At 43.0% G+C, this 19,747-nt stretch overlaps 1 pseudogene; it reads left to right on the forward strand.

Annotated features, from left to right (window-relative positions):
* The first annotated feature begins 680 nt into the window (after positions 1-680).
* On the forward strand, positions 681-13,749 carry LOC147116251 (uncharacterized; annotated as a pseudogene).
* Positions 13,750-19,747: the final 5,998 nt, after the last annotated feature.

Genomic DNA, 19,747 nt, shown 5'->3' on the forward strand with positions numbered 1-19,747 from the left:
GAAGCGGGAAATTGTATTTGCAAAGATTCCCTGGCCCGAAGCACATATCACTACCTCTTAATGGGATCATCAAATCCCTATTCCCTAAATGTTCAACATGAACTTTTCTGATGAAAGGTCCCAGACCTGAAACGTTAACACTGTTTCTCTCTCCACGGATGCTGCCTGGCCTGCTGAGTATTTCCAGCATTTTCATTTCTTACCTTTAGCCTTCCTCATAAAATATTGCTACTGTTATTTAAGAACGAATTATAAACAATCTATAAATGTTCCCAGTTTGTTCAGATTTTACATTTCTAATATATTGTGTGACGCTAACAGTAGCGAACAACCGAAGGGAACTGCAAGAATATTTGCCTCAGGAGATTCACCACAAGGAATGTGCACATTCCACATTTTAATCTAAGAGAAACCAATACTGGCTCAGCGATTGATGGTAAATTCTCCATTTGAAATGAGGGCAATATATTATTCTAATTCTTTGTTGGCCGTGATGGCTGCCGAAGAGCAGAACTGGCATCTAATGTCACTTCACAAACGAAAGCTATTTTGTGAAACAACAGTCACAGGATGTCAAACGTCACTGTGGCGCATTTCAGATTAAACAATCAGCAATCACTTCTTTCAGTGGTAAACACACGGTCGGTGCAGCCACTGATCAGTTGAATCTTTTGCTCGCAATGTTGTCGAGTGTGATGTTTCCTTTCCTGTTCCTGTCTCTCCCGGGGATCATTTACAGAGGTACCTGTTTATTATCTATCCCAACCGTCGCAATAAAAAATCTAAAGTAGATACCACACAAAATGAATGAAATACAGTTAGTCCGTCTGTATTCTTCTTTCTCTTTTTCATTTCCATATAGAAATGGATTTTAAAGTATCTGGTTCCGCATAGAATACAATTAACCAAACTTTGAATATATTTTCAAACAGCTGCTACGATCAGCGTGTCTCAAACTCCCGAACAAGTAATTAAATAAAGGGAGACAAACATCACCTTCCACTGCCTAATCCCCCTTTCTCAAGACAATTCAGGAGTAGAAATGCGTTGGTGGAAACAGGGTGAAAACGAATATCTGCAAACAGGAGCCGATAACAGAAAACGATTTGTTCTGAAAAATAAAGGAGGCGGTTTCTGAACGTAACTTTCCAGGGCTCTGGAATGTATCGCTGCGCAGTGGTCCGTCGGGGAAGAATTATTGGAAATGGAACAGGATCACATCTAACTGTATGCGTTAAGTGGCCGGAGTGAGCGGGAGCGTCCAAATGTATCAAATGTAACAAGGATGATGCTTTATCATTGCTTTATTGCACCGTCTTTGATGTTGTAAAACAATTATATTAAGACATTTACACTGAAACTCTGCAGACAATTGCTAATTATACGACACAATATGACGTTTCATTTGCTGAGTTGTTTAAAATACCATCAATATTAACCAGAGTAATTAACATGTTGCTGAGTCAATATACTGCTGATGTTGGAAATCTGAAATATAAACAGGGGTCACAGCCTAAGGATAAGGGGTAAGCCATTTAGGACAGAGATGAGGAGGAATTTCTTCACCAAAGAGTGGTGAACCTGTGGAATTCACTACCACAGAAGGCAGTAGAGGCCAATTCATTAAATATATTCAAGAAGGAGTTAGATATATTTCTTAAGGCTAAAGGGATCAAGGGATATGGAGAGAAGGCAGGGACAGGATACTGAACTTGGATGATCAGCCATGATCTCATTGAATTGCGGAGCAGGCTCGAGGGGCCGAATGGTCTACTCCTGCTCCTATCTTCTATGTTTCTATGTTTCTATGTAAAATGTTGGAAATCCTCAGCTGTTCAGGCAGCAGCTGTGGAGAGAGGAGCAGAGTCAACGTTTCAGGTCGATGACTTGTCGCCAGTAACATGTTACTCGATTCATCTCAAAATGTATTTTTACATCAGACTTCTGATGATGGAAGTTGCGGAACAAATTCCAAATATATTGATAACTAATTGAAAATCTTTTATGTTAATGCTCCGCTCCCGGTATATACACGGTTCTTGATCCATTTCAGCTACTCTGTTTGTCCCTGTCGCTGTAAGTGAGGTTTAACATTCTCTCTTATGAAATTAATGCTCACATACTGACAGGCTGATTCGGGTGACGGACTTCAGATCAGTTTAAATGATCTGTTAGTCAGTGGATTCACTCAACAAACTGGAGCACGAGCCGTAATGTTGCGCCTCATTCGCCTCCAATAAATAAAACATTTCCCAGAGACTGTTTTGTTGCAGCCTTTTGGCGTTGAAGGGAAAGTAAATTCGCTCAGCCGTTCTCCTGCTCCAGCTGTGTGAGGTGTCCGATATTCACTTCGGCTCTGCTTTATTATCGGTAATAGACTGATTATTTATTTCTCTCTTGGAGTTACAGACAGACAGACCTAGAATTATTAACTAACAGAGAGCGACTGAGGATACCATTCTTATCCCATATTTTATGTTCATTATCTCCCCAGTACCCTGACTTTCCCCATGCTCTGTTCCGCAGCTACCCCAACTCAATTGAAGATTCTCTCCAGGACACCCGAGAGCAATCCAGCTGCGTCTTTGATTCTTGTGTGTGAAACGGCTGAGTTTTATCCGGGCGAATTAACCCTCGTTTGATATAAAAATGGCATTCAAACCGCAACTGGGATAAATTCCACTAAACGGCAGAACACTGAAGGACTGTATGACGTTTCCAGCTCTTTGGAAGAGACGCAACCTGTGCCGAACGGGACTGTTTTACGTCTGTTTGGTATCTCATACCTCCCTCGGACACCCGCCATTGCCATCCACACAGTTGCCAATTTCGACCCAGGTACGAGGCCAACAGGCCAAGAAGTAAGATGAGCTACTGTTATATTATGAAAGGGTATTTCATAGAGTTTGTTCATATTGAGAACCATAAAGATAGTTGGAACAAAGCTCCCGGGAAATATCAAAACAAAGAGAAAATCAATGTTTCAAAGTAAAATACTATTAACCCGAAGCTATTGTAAAACTGGAAGTAATATTATCGCCGGCCACCCAGAAACTGCGTGTTGAAACTCGGCAGCTGCCAAATTGTAAAAAAAAATGAGCAGATGGTGTAGCACTTCCATCCAATTATTTTACATCTCTTGCTTATTATTAAACATTCAAATTTGTGCTCTTGTTTAATTGATTTTATTCTTTCCCATTATCTGGTTTCCTTCCATGAGTTGCAGGACTAGAAACGGCAGTTCTTTTGTCTGGCCTCGCGAGTCTCCCAGTGCGGCTCCTGATTCCGGCCTCTGTTGGGCGATTCACTCTGAATTGGTCAGAAATTAGCCTTGTGGACTGGCCGTAACGCAACCGATCCGTGATACAGAGGTTTGGAGCGGGAACCCGTTTCATACATTTCATTCAGACTGTGACCCAGATCTGTTTGCACTACAATTACTTGCAAGACGTCGGTTTATTAACAATTATTTTTCTGTAATTAACAAATAACCGTGTGCGGGTTTCCTTTCCTATTCAGTGACAATTTTATTTCAGTAAATACACTGCAGAAAATTGAATTTGCATTTAATACCCCATTTGATACAATCCGCCTTTTCCTTCGGCAATAACGAGTCACCAATCACTGAATTGCCGCGATTTCATCAAACAATAGTTTAAGAGCAAAAGAAAAGTCAAGTATAAGAACAAGCTTTGCTGTCCATCGAAAAACATTCATCTGGAATTTTAACTCTCCCAAGCTCTAACTCTCAGAACATCCTAAACGAATACCCTCCCGCGCAGATTATTCCGGCCGTGTATCACCCTTTAGTGAGAAGTTCCTTTTGATATCAAATCTAAAAAGATAAAGTAAGGTTATTTTCAAAACGACCATCATCTCGTGCTATACTGGGTAGTTGCTGTAAATGTGAGCAGCAGTTTAGCCAACACGTTATCCCGATGTCTCTTTTCAGGTAACGACAGTCACAAATTAGAAATCAATATCTATCCTTTTAATCTTGCAGAATCTGATGGTAAATGTTGTTACATCTGGGGTTTTGGATGTGCCCTGGGTGGATTGGCGTTTCTGGTGCTAATGATCATCATTGGGAGGAGATACAGTTTGAAGAATAAAGGTAACCAGAAATTCCAGGCCAGAAGCGTGAGTACGGTCGGCTTACTCACGCTTCTGGACGTTGGAAATGCCGGCGTTCAGCAGGAACAGCGCATGCGGGGAACGCCGGCATTTCCAGACCTCGAGCGCGTGCGACTGCACAGGCAGCGCTTGCGCAGTAAACTTCGTGGATTTCATTCATGAAATCCGTGAGGTTAAGTCCTTAGAAGTTACACTGAAAAAAAGCAAGTGTAAAGTGGTTCATTGGCTGCGGAGGAAGATATATTTTATCGTGGAGCTTTTGAAATGCAATATTTTTGTTTGGGAAAGGGAGGGAAGTTATTTTAAGAAATTTTAAGTAAGTTTTAAAGTAAAAATTTTTTTTTTTTTAAAGGGTTTTCAGAACGGTAGGTAGAAGGAGCAATTGTGGCTGTGTGAATGGAATGTGAGAATGAGTTATGTATGTATGTCCACATATATTCCTTTACGTATATGTATGTATGTTTTATATTCCTTTACTATGAATGTATGTTTTTAATTATGATTTTCCAATAAGTTACTTTCTCTGAAAGTCATAATTAAATAATACATTCATACACATAAGTAAAGGAATATATACATAACACGCAAAGGAATATATACAGACATACAGAAGCTCCACGATAAGAAATATCTTCCTCCGCAGCCTCTGTAGCAACTGTACCCATGCTTTTTTCATGTGTAAGTTGTAATGACCGGACCTCACTGAAAGCATTAATGAAAGCGGCGAATTATACTGCGCACGCGCTGCATGTGCAGTCGCACGCGTTCTGCCTCTGAACCGCTTCGTTCAGAGGACAGGAAATGCCGGTTTTCCCCACATGCACTGTGCATGCTGAAAACCGGCATTTCATCCGGCCAGATGCGTAAGTACCCCGACCGTACTAGCGCATTTGGAAGGGAATTATTGGGCCAACATTTTACATGTCAATAAAATAAAAAATTTAACACTTGCACGACTTGCCCCCTCGCATCTGCGACTGAGGGTCCAAGGAGGTGCATTGCGCAAGAGGTCATCATCGTACGTATCCTCACACTGTTCCCTTTGGGGAACTGTATGAAGTGGTGGAAGGATTTATGGCCGTGATTAACGCTCATTCCGTGACCGTAACCATCTTTGAACCAGCCATTAGGGTGGTTAGTCCTATGGCGGGAGGGTTTTACGGGCTCCCACAACCCATCTGAGGGGGGGGGGCCACCAACACCCACGGATGCAAGTATCCCGCTGGATGTCCACCCAGAATTTAAAGTTGGAACTCCGACTCCACTTGCCGGGACTGTCTGGAGTGGGGTTCAAAACCCTACTCCTTCTGGCCCAGCGGCAGGGATGCTTACTGCTACGCAAAAGGCCCACTCCGCACAAAAGGTGACACCCATACGTTTCCTGCGCCTTTTCCCTCCCCGTGACTGGAGCCCTATGCTGCCATTTCACGTTGCTAATCGGATTGGGCCTTTGTCATAGCGGTAGGATCCCCGCCGCTGGGCCAGATCAGGGTAGGGTTTCGAACCCCGCTCCAGACAGTCCCGGCAAGTGGAGTCGGAGCTCCGGCCCTAAATTCTGGGTTGACATCCAGTGGGATATTTGCGTCCGTGGGTGTGGGTGGCCCCCCTCCTTGTATAGCTTGTGGGAGCCCGTAAAACCCTCCCGCCATAGGACTAACCGCCCTAATGGCTGGTTCAAAGATGGTTACGGTCACGGAATGAGCGTTAATCATGGACATAAATCCTTCCACCACTTCATACAGTTCCCCAAAGGGAACAGTGTGAAGACCCGTATGACGACGACATTGCTAAATAAATAAATGGAATTAAAAAAATTCTTTTAGGGCTTTTAAAAGTCTTCAAATTGCTTTAATTCTCTTTAAAACTACTTCAGATTACTCAAAATAATGTAAACATTTTAAAAAGTTTATAAAAGTTACCAAAATCTTCAAAAAACTTCCAAAAACCTATTTAAACTGCTGCTTTGCATGTAAAAAAGCAAAGCAGCTTGACAGAAACATTGGGGGCGTGTCCAGTGAAACTGAGACCTCAAGGGGCGTGTCTCACTTACACTGCACGCTCCTGGGTCCGCGCTGGCTGCACTCCTGGGCGGCGTGACGTCATACGCTGCCCGGGAATGTGCTTTCTATTTCTCCAAGTTCAGGCGTCCCAGAAGCTGATCGGCAGGAGCGCGGGGCAAGTGCAAATACGGGGCTTGCACGCGCTGCAAGCCCCGTTCTGGAATTTCTGGCCCATTAACCTGGGATGTTATGATTAAGGTTATCCACCAGGTGGTGCTGTAGCTAGTGCTGCTGCTAGCTAAGGTCAGGGGATTGCTTCCTGCCAAGGTCAGCAAAGGTGGAATGCCAGGATGCAGGCCTATATGTTTGCTACGCAGTTGTTAATAAAGTACACAGACTAATTCTAATATCTTGCCGCTTTGAGTTCTTGTTTCACTACATGGATTTATCACATTTGGCGACAAGGTAAAAGAACACTGCATGAAAAAGTGAAGTCTGCCGGGACTTTTAAAGGACAAACTCATGAGCTAAAGTTAGCTGCAAATTGGACGGAAGCATGGCTGCCACGGTAGGAACAGTCTCCGCTTTTGATATTCGAGCACAAACCTGGGAGGAATACTGTGAAGTGTGGGTTATTTCTTTGAAGCAAATGAAATAAATGATGCCGGAAAAAGGAAAGCCATTCTGCTTAGTTCGGTGGGAAGCCAAACCTAGAGTTTGATGAAGAATCTGCTCAGTCCTGAAAAGCCTGGAGACAAATCAACGTTTAATTAGTGGCCTTGCTCAAAGAACATTTCAACCCCAAGCCTAGTGAGATTGTACAGCAGTTCAAGTTTAATTCAAGGAACAGAAAAGAGGAAGAGAGTGTAATGGACTATGTAGTGGTGTTGCGTAAATTGGCACAAGATTGCAAGTATGGGAACGATCTGAAGGAAATGCTGAGAGATAGGCTAGTTTGCGGAATAATGGACGACCGAATGCAGCATAGATTATTATCCAAGATTGGGCTTACTTATGAAAAAGCTTTGGAACTTGCTCAAGCCATAGAGACAGCGAACTGAGATGTAAAAGAAATACAGGGTTCAGACAGGGCTAATGCTAAGCAAGTTGCAGGTCAGGTTATTGTGCCCATGTTAAACGTGCATCAGAAACCACAACGTGAGCATGTGAAGGCATGTTATAGATGCAAGGGCGATCACCTTGCGAGTGAATGCCGGTTTCTGGAGGAAAAGTGCCACAAGTGTGGGAAACAAGGACACTTTAAATGAGCATGCAGGGCAAAATCACCTGTGGAGGAATCCAAACCAAAAGGGGGAGGAAAGCAAAACCAAGGAAGAGAAGTGAAAAAACATGGAGCACACCACATCAGCGGGGGAGCTGAGGAAGAAGAGGACATGTTCATAATGTATAGCATGTTAGAGAATAATCCAAAAGTGGCTCCTATCACATTGCAACTGACAGTAAATGACTCTAAGATGAACTTTGATGTTGATACAGGGTGCGGTGTAACCATAATGAACAAGGCAGATTACTCAAAATTGTGGAACCGTGCAAAAATTCCAGAGTGAAAGTCTTGCTCTCTGCATCTTAAAACATATACAGGTGAGCGAGTAGCGACATTAGGTGCAGCTAATATGACTGTGCAGCACAGGGATACAGGGGAACAGCTACCTGCAGTTATAGTATTGGGTACCGGACGAAACCTGTTAGGTTGGGGCTGGATAAAAGAACTTAAATTAGACTGAGGAGCAGTAAATCAAATAGATGAGGGCAAACAGTTGACTTTGCAAGAAGTGTTGAGTGAACATGAGAATGTGTTCAAGGAGGAACTTGACACATTTAATGGCCCCCCAGCTAAGATTTATGTAGACAAGGAGGCACCGCCAAGGTTTTTTAAACAACGACCTGTGCCTTATGCCATGAAAGCAAAGATGGAGGGTCAGCTTGACCGTCTATTGAGAGAGAACATACTGGAGCCAGTGAAATGTTCAGAATGGGCAGCTCCCATAGTACCTGTTCTAAAACTGGACAATTCGGTAAGACTCTGTGGGGATTATAAATTGACGGTCAATCGGGTGTCCAAATTATAGCAGTATCCTATTCCCAAAGCAGAGGATCTCTTGGCAAACCTGGCTGGAGGAAAGAAATTCACAAAGTTGGATATGAGTCATGCATACTTGCAGATTACACTGGATGACGAATCAAAGAAGTATGTCACCATAAATGCAAACAAGGGCGTGTCTACATATAACCACTTACCGTTTCGTGTCTCATCTAGTCCAGCTATCTTCCAGAGGACAATCGAAGGTGTACTGCAAGGGATTCCGCGTGTTTCCATCTATCTGGATGAAATTCTGGTGACGGGAAGAACCTACCAGGAGCATCTGAGCACTCTGAGAGAGGTACTACAGAGATTGGAAAGGGCAGGGTTACAGCTCAAGAGGAGTAAGTGCACTTTCCTGGGGAATGAAGCAGTGTTCCTGGGACACAGAGTGTATGCCACTGGGCTCCATCCAATCAAGGAGAAGGCACAAGCACTGCAGAACGCCCCTGCTCCTACCAATGTGGCTGAGTTAAAAGCTTACCTGGGACTGCTGAACTATTATAACAGGTTTTTACCAAACTTGTCAACTGTGTTAGCACCTCTTCACAAACTACTGCGCAAGGAGACACAGTGGCAGTGGGGAGAGGAGCAGGGGGTTTCATTTGAACAGTCCAAGAAACTGATGCTATCATGGGATGTGCTGGTTCACTACAATGCAGAGAAAGACATCACTCTCTCTTGTGATGCTTCACCTTACGGGATGGGGGCAGTTCTTTCACACTGCATGGAAGATGGAACTGAAAGACCAATAGGGTTTATGGCCCGAACTCTAACACCAGCCGAAAAGAACTATTTCCAGTAAGACAAAGAGGGGATAGCAGTAATGTTTGGGTTACAGAGGTTCCACAAGTACATATATGGCAGGAAGTTCACCATATGCACCGATCATAAACCTCTTAACTCTGTGTTCAATTAAATGAAAGCAGTTCCACAGATGGTGTCACCCCGGATCCAGAGGTGGCCAGTGACGTTGATGGCATATGAGTAGGTCATCGTCTACAAGGTGGGCAAGTACCATGGGAATGCAGATGCTTTGAGCCATCTTCCACTGCCAGGCACACCCATCCTTGCAGCTCCAGAGGACAGAGTTTTGATGTTAGAGGACACTGACATGGCACTTGTGACTGCAGAGCAAGTAAGAACTTGGACAGGTAAAGATCCAGTACAGTCTAGAGTTCGAGAATATATGGTGAGGGGATGGCCACAACATCTGGAACGGACTGACTTCACACCCTACAGTGTCAAGAAAACAGAGCTGAGTGTGCAGGATGGTTGCATGTTGTGGGGAGCACGAGTGATTACTTAACAGCCAGCACAACAGTCTATCCTAGAGCAACTACATCAGTGTCATCCTGGGGTCTCGCGTATGAAAGCCTTGGCTAGGACTTACTTATGGTGGCCAAAGCTAGATGAGGAGATAGAAAACCTAGTCAAGACATGCAGCCCTTGTCAGGTACACAGGAAGGCACCAGCAGCGGCTCCTCTCCACCCCTGGGAGTGGCCGGATAAACCATGGAGAAGATTGCACTTTGATTATGCAGGTCCATTCATGAGGAAGTTGTTCCTCATAATCATTGATGCACATTCCAAATGGATGGATGTTTATCCTGTTAATTCTGCTTCCTCCACTACTACTATAGACTGCCTGCGTCAGAGCTTCAGTAATCAAGGGCTAACAGAGATCGTGTTAAGTGACAATGCCACTTGTTTTGTGAGTACAGAGACAAAAGAGTTCATGAGAAAAAATGGCATAGTGCAGGTGACCTCGGCTCCATATCATCCGTCCTCAAATGGACTTGCGGAGAGAGCCGTACAAACATTTAAAGAGATGATGAAAAAAAGTGCAGAAGGGAGTTCGGTTGCCAAAGTGTCACGGGTTCTGTTCAGCTACAGAATAACACCTCAATCCACCACAGGACTCTCTCCTGCTGAGATGTTATTAGGTCATAGACTATGCTCCACTCTTGACCTTGTGCACCCAGACCTAAAAAGGAAAATGGAAAACAGACAAAACAAACAAAAAGAGACCATGACAAAAGGACAAGGAGCCGAAGTTTTGGAAAAGGAGATGCAGTCCTTACCAGGAATTTCAGTTATGGACCAAAGTGGATTCCTGGCTTCATAGACTCAATGACAGGTCCGGTATCATACAAGGTCATGTTGGGAGATGGTAGGGTAATACGCAGACATGTAGATCAGATACTTACCAGACAAGGGGAAATTGAAATTGAGGTTCCAGATGCAATGGCTGAGGACAGAGTTGCCCCCAGTTATCCAAGTGCATCTGTGGTGCCACCACCATGGACAGAGACAATTCCACAGGAACCTATTCGTCAAGAGGGAACAATCGTTGCAGAGTCAGATATTCTGAGCACTGCTCAGGAGCAGCTGGTGGCTTCACCACAAACAAGCAGGGACTTTACTGTTAGACGTTCACAAAGGCATCACAAACCGCCAGAGAGATTGGTACTGACCTGTTAGATTCGTCAAGAATGGAGACTTCTTATGTGACCCTTAGGAATAGTGGTTGTTAAGAAATTCATACTGAAATCTTAAGGGCGGAGGAATATAGTAATCTGGGATGTTATGATTAAGGTTATCCACCAGGTGGTGCTGTAGCTAGTGCTGCTGCTAGCTAAGGTCAGGGGGCTGCTTCCTGCCAAGGTCAGCAAAGGTGGAATGCCAGGATGCAGGCCTGTATGTTTGCTACGCAGTTGTTAATAAAGTACACAGACTAATTCTAATACCTCGCCTCTTCGAGTTCTTGTTTCACTACATGGATTTATCACAGGTAAGTATTAAGTTAATCGTTTGATTTATTACAAATATTTAGAGTGATAGAGAGAGCGTCATGGGTGGCACAGCAAGAGAACAGCGTGATTATTACTTAAAGGTTCAGGTTATGATATCTGATGCCACGGGAACAGAAATCGCTTGTTGCAAATTGCACTGATTTCAGCATCTTATAATGAAAGAATTATCACAGAATGAGATTATAAAGGATCTGATCGCCTAACAACGGAAAATTCCATTTTGTGGCAGATGATAATTGCAATTTGATTGATTGTTTCATCACTTTCTGGGCCTGTGACTAGTTTGGGTAAAGCGGTGTCAATGCCCAGTTGCGAGTCAATGTACACGACTGTAGATGGCTACATTGATTTGTATTTCCGACACAGCTCGGAAAATGTAATATCATAAAATATCTGCTGATGAGGAAGGTCATTTGGTCCATCCCAACAGATGGACTGTTTCCCCAGTGTAGAATCCAACTGTTTGTTAAGGGTTCTCAGGTCGTTTGCCTCATTTTCTGTATGTGGAACTTTGTTCCTCATGTTGATCTCTCTGTAAAGAAGAATTTCCTGACATCATGCCTAAAATTCTCATTTGCTAGTTTTTTTTACCAGTGTCCCCGATTTCAGGCCTCGCAATTAAATATCTGACACTATACGGGTATGGTAGTGTAGTGCTTATGTCACTGAACTGGTATTCCAAAGGTCTGGATTTGTAATCGCGAGAAGGTGGGTAAACCCATCCAAGGCATTTTGAGAATTTGGATTCAGTTTTTAAAATTTGGAAATAAAAAGCTGGTATCAGTAAAAGGCAAGTGACTATAAGGCTGTTGGTTTGTCATAAAATGCGAAGCAATTCATTAATGTCCTTTAGAAACAGAAACTTGCCGTTTTTACCCGGTCTGGCCTATACGTCACATCAGTTCCACACCAATATGGTTAACACTTAACTGCCCTCTGAAGTGGTCTAGTAAACCATTCGGTTGTCTGTAATTAAGGGCAACTAAAGATGGGCAATAAAAGCTGCCCTTGACAGTGACACCCACGTCCAGAGAATCAATGCAATAAAACTGTGGATTAACTTTTTCTATATGCTTAGCTTTCTTATATGTTTCCATAAGATCATAGCTGAGACGCCTCCTTTCCAGTCTAAAAGATCACGTTTATTCAGAGTTTCCTCATAGCTCAGTCCCCTGACCGTGGGAAAGCAGCCTGGTGGCTCTTCTCTGCACTAGCGCTAGCGCTTGACCATTAGTGACCAAAATCGTCCACATTATTCAATTGTCTGCGTGACTAGAGCACTATACAGTTTGATCGTTCCCCCCTCTGGCTTTCATTCTACTGTTTTGCCTATGTTGTTCATCAGCCTATTGGCTTTGTCCATTGCTCCTATGCATTGGATGGGCATGTTTAGCGTCCAGTCTACAAACCCCTAGGTCTCTTTCAGTTCCACCTTTAGCTATTTTAATACAATCCATGAAGTACACGTGTAGTTTAATTTTTCTTCCTCACTGTAGCGCTCTCTTCTCTGAATTGAATTTCATCTTCCATTGCTGTCAACATATATATCTAAAGTCATATTAAGCCTAACATTGACTGTAAAATACTTTTGAAGGTGCAAACATAGAAAATGAATAAATATTTTAATCATTGAATGTAATGAAACTCCATTAATTTCCAGGTAAACAGGAAAGTGTAACAATACTAGGCCTTCATGAAGAGCTGGTAGGTTCATATAATTTATCCAGGAATAGGGTTCCAATGTAAATACATATTCTTATGATGCAGATATTTTATCAGAACCTATATCACAAAAGTATTTGTCCCTCTTTGATGGATCTTTGAAATCATGTTTTCACACTTGTTGCGCTGCAGGTGTAAGTGATTAAAGAAAGAGAAAAAATGAAATCGGTAGCTTCATTCAACATATAACTAGCTAATGATTATGTGTACATCCATCTAACCGTTGCTTCTGGAATGAGATATGATGCTGAAACTACCTCTTGTTTAAACATATCTGTAACACTTTACTGTAATAAAGATCGACTGGTTGAAATGTAAGTTAAAATGGATACTCTATTTACCGGCCTTAATATTTGCACACTTTAAATACATTAGCTGTGGTTTCTGCATTTTGTTTGTAGCCCAGGTCATTATGTTTATTGTTTGTTCAGCAGTCTGTAATTTGGTGAAGGCAATATAAGAAAAAGCCACGTAACAAAACATTTTCGTTCTTGCCCATGCAGGGAGCCAAGGACGAGATCATGACTTATGCTGCAGTAGATTACAGCAAAGCCAAGAAAACTCCAAGATGTAAACGTGAAGAGGAGAGCTCAGCGTATGCTCAGGTGAGGCTGAGAAGCAGATAAGAGAAACATAGATCACCCGTGGAGCACCAAAATTACTGTAATAGCGAAGTATTTGGGGTTGTTCTGACTTTGACCGTGTGTTGCATCTAAAGTTTTTTGTTTGTTATTCTGACAGCTGCCTTGAGCAGCAAACCACAAACTGGTAAAACGACCAATCCACGATGTTTCTAAACATTGACTTTTCAGATAAAGCAAGGGACAAGGTGACGTACGCGACATTAGAATTGTCTGGCCCCGAGAAAGCGGGAAAATCTAAAAATAATAAAATAAGCGCAGATTATGCCGAGATACAGACGAAAACACCAAGATACAATCTTAGACACATTATTCAGTTTATTGTTGTATATTGATTAAACCCGCAGCCATATCAACTCACTGATTTCAATGGAAAATAAAATCTGGCGGTTTCTATAAAGGGCCGAATATCCGATGGGGAAGTTTACCACCCAAGCAGTGAAAGTGTTAATTATCTCCATGTGCAGGTATATCCCTGTTCTCCAATCCCCAAGATGTAATACATTCTATAATCATAGTATATAATACAGCTATGTTAATTGTTTCATTATTTGGAGATAATTTGTCAGAAATATAGATGCTTGTAATAAAAATAATTTTCAAGTTAAATCTGTATTATTTAATATATGACGATCCTATACTATTTTTATTAGAATGATAGGCTAACTGACATGATGTAACTATTTATCAACATGCATACAAATGGATGTCTAACATCTCCCAGTTAAAATTCAACAATAACATATATGATCATTATTTCTGGGAACAAAACGGCCAAAAAATAATTGTTGACTTCAGGGGTTGTGTCACTGTATTCAGCTTCTATTCCAGGCGATGCTCTTGGAGTGGAGGACAGGAAGTTTCAATCCATGGCCTCGTCCATAAACTCTCTGAACTCAACTTACGATTGATTGTACAAGAGACACACTTGCCTGAATTCTGTGATGGCTACCAATTTCTTTCGTTGTAGAAAAGATTGAATGAACCATGATCTAGGTATTTAACATGTTCCGAGGCCTCGTCAAAGGAGATATAAGCAGGCTGTTTGATTTAGACCCTTAACATGCAATAAAGGTTCGACTTTAACAAGCCTAAATGAAGAAGGGAATTGAACGACAAACACTCACCCCTTTTAGAGTGGTTCCCGCATCAAGAAATGGATCATTCGTGGTTTAAAATGTTAAACTGAGATCTATTTGGGAAGTAGATCAACTAAATTACAGGATTAGAGCATTGTGCAACTGATACTAGCAGAACGGTAGCCCAGCAGTTCCAGTGACAAAGTTTTTGACTCCGAATCTAAAGACCATACAAGAAGAAGTGAATTAGTTGCCTCTTGCTTCGTGCAAGTACCATGGTTGGTTGACTGTATGCATTATCAAGCAGGAGCATAGAAACAGTACCAAGTATTTTAGAATCCTAGAGCGTTCGAGAATAGAAACCGGTTGTTCGGCTCATAGAGTCTGCAACATTATTTTTCTCCACTTGAACAGTATAGTTAATTCGAAACTCCTCTTCGCTCTTCACAATCTTAAAGTTTCCACTTTTTCATGCAACTTCTTCCCAATGAAAACGATGATCTGCTTCAACAACGGAATGCGGCAGACAACTCCAAATCCGCACACTCTACTAGGGTCTATGTAAAGAGAATTATGCATCTCCATTTTGCGATTATATGAACTTGGTGCCCACTTGTTACCGTCCACCGGTCAGTGGTAATAATTTAACAATCCTTCACAAACTGGAAAACCACTACATGCGCACAGCTTAATCTTCTGAGTTAAGTTGATGAAATCCTTAGCTTCTCCAGTCTCTCCATAACTTTAACCCCACATTCCTGGTAAGAAGATAATTCCTGGTAAGTAGATAATCTATACTGCACGCCTTCCATGTTTTTTCTATCCTTCTTGTAATGGGGTGATCTTACCAAAACACATCAATTACAGTCTAACTAAAGTCAAGAATATCATTTCCTCTATGTTTTTGTATTTTATGACGATAGACAGAAACTCAAAAGACTCTGTTCGGCCATTTATTGTATTGTAGGAATTAACTAATTCCTACGAATAACGGAGATCGACACAAGAGAACAATTAAACAGGTCTTTACTCAACGGAGATGCCACAGGGACTGCCAGGGCAGCCCCATGGTTTGTGACATGACGTCATCGCGTTTGCCCGTGTTTTCCCATGCTCCCAAAGGGGCCACGCCCCGTACATGCAAACTCTATATACAAAACACAGTAATGCCATACACAATGGTACAGGGTTAGGCTGGTGTTAGAACATCGTTAAAGAGAATTATATACAGTTAGCCAGAGTCATTCAGTGGTTCTGCCACATGCGCCCCCCCCCAGAATTCGCTTTAACGGACAAAGTCAAACAGTGAGGGGGTCTGACGAGCCTGTCAGAATGACTTCTGTACTCTCGAGGCAGAGGCTGCTGGGCGGCTGGCGGTCTGGCGGGCGGTCACACTTGGTCTGCCGTAATGATGATGGGTGGCCGAACCAGTCTCAGTGGTTGTGCTGTCTCGATGGGGAGGTCGAGGTCTAAATGTGCCGGCTTTAAGAAGTTGACTGAAATGTGGTCCGGTTCACCACCGACATCTACCATGAAGGTTTTGTCCCCTGCTTCCAACACGCAGAAGGGACCGGTATATGGGGCCTTGAGCGGATCCCTAGGCGCGTCATGGTGAATAAAAACATTTTTAGCCTTGTGAAGCTCTGTGGGAACATGTGACCTCTGCGGCCCATGGTGCGAAGTGGGCACCGGTGCGAAACATCTGGCCGCCTCTTTGTGACTAGCAAGCTGGGCAGACATGGACCATGGCTCCGTCGATGTTGGTAGGAAGTCCCCTGTGACTTGCAGTAGCTGACCATACACAAGCTCTGCTGATGAAGAGTGAAGGTCTTCTTTGGGGGCCGTGCGAAGGCCCAACAGGACACACGGTAGCTTGTCTGCCCATCCAGCATCCTGGAGGCTGGCCCTCAGGGTGGCTTTCATTGACCAGTGGAAGCATCCACAGAGGCCATTCGCCTGTGGGTGGTAGGCTGTGGTGCGGTGTAATTTGACACTGAGTCCTTGGGCCACTGCATTCCAGAGTTCAGAGAAAAACTGCGGTCCCCTGTCTGATGAAATATCTGCGGGCACTCCGAAACGGGCGACCCAAGAGGAAATGAACGCCCTGGCCACATCCGCTGAAGTAGTGGATGAGAGAGGGTCCGCCTCCAGCCATCTAGTGGTGCGGTCAACCGTGGTCAGGATGTGTGAAAAACCATGGGAGGGTGGGAGTGGTCCTACCAGGTCCACGTTGACATGGTCAAAACGTCACTCCAGAACTGTGAGGGCGGCCAACGGAGCTTTGATGTGGCGCTGTACCTTTTCAGGCAGTTGGCTGAGGAAAATCTCGTGGATTAGGAGACATTCCCGTTCTGAGCCCAGGAGTGTGAGGATTTGGCTCATCAACTCTGAAGGCTTGGAGTCCCCGAGCCCGGGCATAGCGAGTAATCGACGGGAGCGCTCTGAATTTGTGAGCCCGAAAACCTGCAGTAACCGCGCTTTAAGGGTTTCATACTTGTGTTCTGTTGGGGTTTTCGAGGAGGCTGATGATCCGAGAGGCGGTAGAGCTGTTGAGTGCGGAGACCACATAAAGGTACTTGGTCTGATCCGCATCAATGTTCCTTAGGTCGAACTGGGCCTCGACCTGAATAAACCACGAGGGTGTTTGCTGCTCCCCGAACTGCGGTAGCTTTAGCAAAACGGCATTTGCTTCCATGCTGTGCTCTTCTTTTGTGAAAACGTTCATAAAAAACAGGGTCACCAATGTAGGAATTAACTAATTCCTACGAATAACGGAGATTGACACAAGAGAACAATTAAACAGGTCGTTACTCAACAGAGATGCCACATGGACTGCCAGGGCAGCCCCGTGGTTTGTGACATGACGTCATCATGTTTGCCCGCGTTTTCCCATGCTCCCCAAGGGGCCACGCCCCGTACATGCAAACTCTATATACAAAACACAGTAATGCCTAATACAATGGTACAGGGTTAGGCTGGTGTTAGGACATCGTTAAAGAGAATTATATACAGTTAGCCAGAGTGATTCAGTGGTTCTGCCACAGTATCACGATTAACGACTTGTGTATCTGCACGCCAAGTTTACTGCTCCTCTGCACCATTTCGAATCCAACTATTCAAGGACTGTTTTGTTTCTCCGCTTTTTTCTCCAAAATGCATTACTATAACTTTCTCTGCCTTCTACATGTGTTGTTTAATTGCCCACCCAGCGATGACTATCAGTGTTCCCCTGCAGGATTTCACAAGCTCGATCCTAATTCCCCATCCTTCTCTTCCCATTAGGCGTCATCTTCAAATTTGGAAATGAATCCCTCAATTCCCACGGACAGATAATTTATGTGCGTAGTAAAGAAAAACAGCGCCAAACTCAGGCACCTGAGAAAAAGCATTCGTTAAGGTGCCACACAAGAGCTTGTTACATAAAATTAGGGCTGATGGTATTGGGGGTAATAAATTAACATGGATTAAGGATTGGTTAACGGACAGAAAACAAAGAGTGGGAATAAATGTGTCATTTTCGGGTTGGCAGGTTGTAACTAGTGGGGTACCTTGAGGCTTGGGCCTCAACTATTTACAACCTATATCAACGACTTAGATGAAGGGACCGTGTGTAATGCATCCAAGTTTGCTGATGACGCAAAGCTAGATGGGAAAGTATACTGTGAGTAGGATGCAAAGAGGCTGCAAAAGGATATAGAAAGGTTAATTGGGTGGGCAATAACATGGCCGATGGACTATAATGTGGAGACGTGTGAAGTTATCTATTTTGGAAGAAAAAATCGAAAAGCAGAATAGTTTTTAGATGGTGAGAGACTAGGAAATGTTGGTATTCAGAGAGACCTGGGTGTTCTTGTACACAAATCACAGAAAGTTAACATGCAGGTATAACGTGCAATTACGGTGGCCAATGGTACGCTAGCCTTTATTACAAAGGGATTGCAGTATAAGGGTAAATAAGTCTTACTACATTTATATAGGGCCTTAATGAGACCACACCACTGTGTACCGTTGTGGTCTCCGTAACTATGGTAGGATGCACTTACCTTAGATTGAGCACAACGAAGGTTCACTCTTTGATTCCTGGGATGAGGGGACTTTCCTATGATGACAGATTAAGCAGACTAGGCCTCTATTCCCTAGAGTTTAGAAGTATCAGAGGTGATCTCATTGAAACATATACAATTATTAAAGGGCTTGACAGGGTAGCTGCTCGGAAGATATTTTCCCTGGTTGGGGAGTCTATAACTAGGGGTCACAGTCTCAGACTAATTCATCGGCCATTTAGGACTGACAGATTGAAACATTTTTTCAGTCAAAGAGTTGTAAATCTTTGGAATTCTCTACCCCAGGAAGCTGTGGAAGCTCAGTCGTTGAGCACATTCAAGACAGAGATCGGTAGATTTTTGCATACTAATGGAACCAAGGGATATGGAGATAGTGTGGGAAAGTGGAATTCAGATATAAGATCAGCCATGATCTTATTGAATGACAGAGCAGGCAAGAATGACCGAATGGCCTACTTCTGATCGAGAAAACTATTCTGAATCTAGGGAGTTCTGGAAGATCAAAACCAAAGTATCCACTATCTCTGTAGCCAACTCTTATATATCCCTAGGATTTTTGCTATACTAACAGGTGTTGCTAAATATTGCCAACGTCGCATGCGTTTCTAAAGCTAATTAGAGAACAGGGGACATTAGCTCAACTCCACTGCAGCAGTTCAAGTTGTAAATTTACCTGTTAATAAGCCACACTCTGAAAACCTACCGAGTGTTGCATAGCAACAGTTATTACGCCTCATAGTTCGTTTTAATTGCAGGAACAGACAACGCTCACATTAAACGGAGATTATGTTTGATATTTCCCTTGTAATCTTTCTAACCCCACGATCAACTGGAATCCGTAATCGTGTCACTTAAGGTGGTGGAATCATTTCTTTTCTCCTTTATTATCTATTTTACTTTATTATGCTAAGAGTAGACGTGCATTCCTCAATAGATTTTCAAGCGTTTCCTTTATTCATCTGCACACAAGTTTCAGTACAGTAATATTGTCTATACCCCTGACATTTAACTTAATTTAATGTACTGCAACACTGTAATATTGATCACATGGGCTTCCAATATGTAAGATGTGGACCACTGTCTAAAATGTCAGAAGCATTTGGTTAAAGTGATACATATTTTATTCAATCGCCTTTTAATTGTGACAATTTTAAGAGGAGTGCTGCTAATTAAATTTTCCCTTGCAAGGG

Source organism: Somniosus microcephalus, chromosome 6 (assembly GCF_052327205.1).
Source record: "Somniosus microcephalus isolate GS21.2 chromosome 6, FLI_Smic_1.0, whole genome shotgun sequence".
NCBI classification, from domain to species: domain Eukaryota; kingdom Metazoa; phylum Chordata; class Chondrichthyes; order Squaliformes; family Somniosidae; genus Somniosus; species Somniosus microcephalus.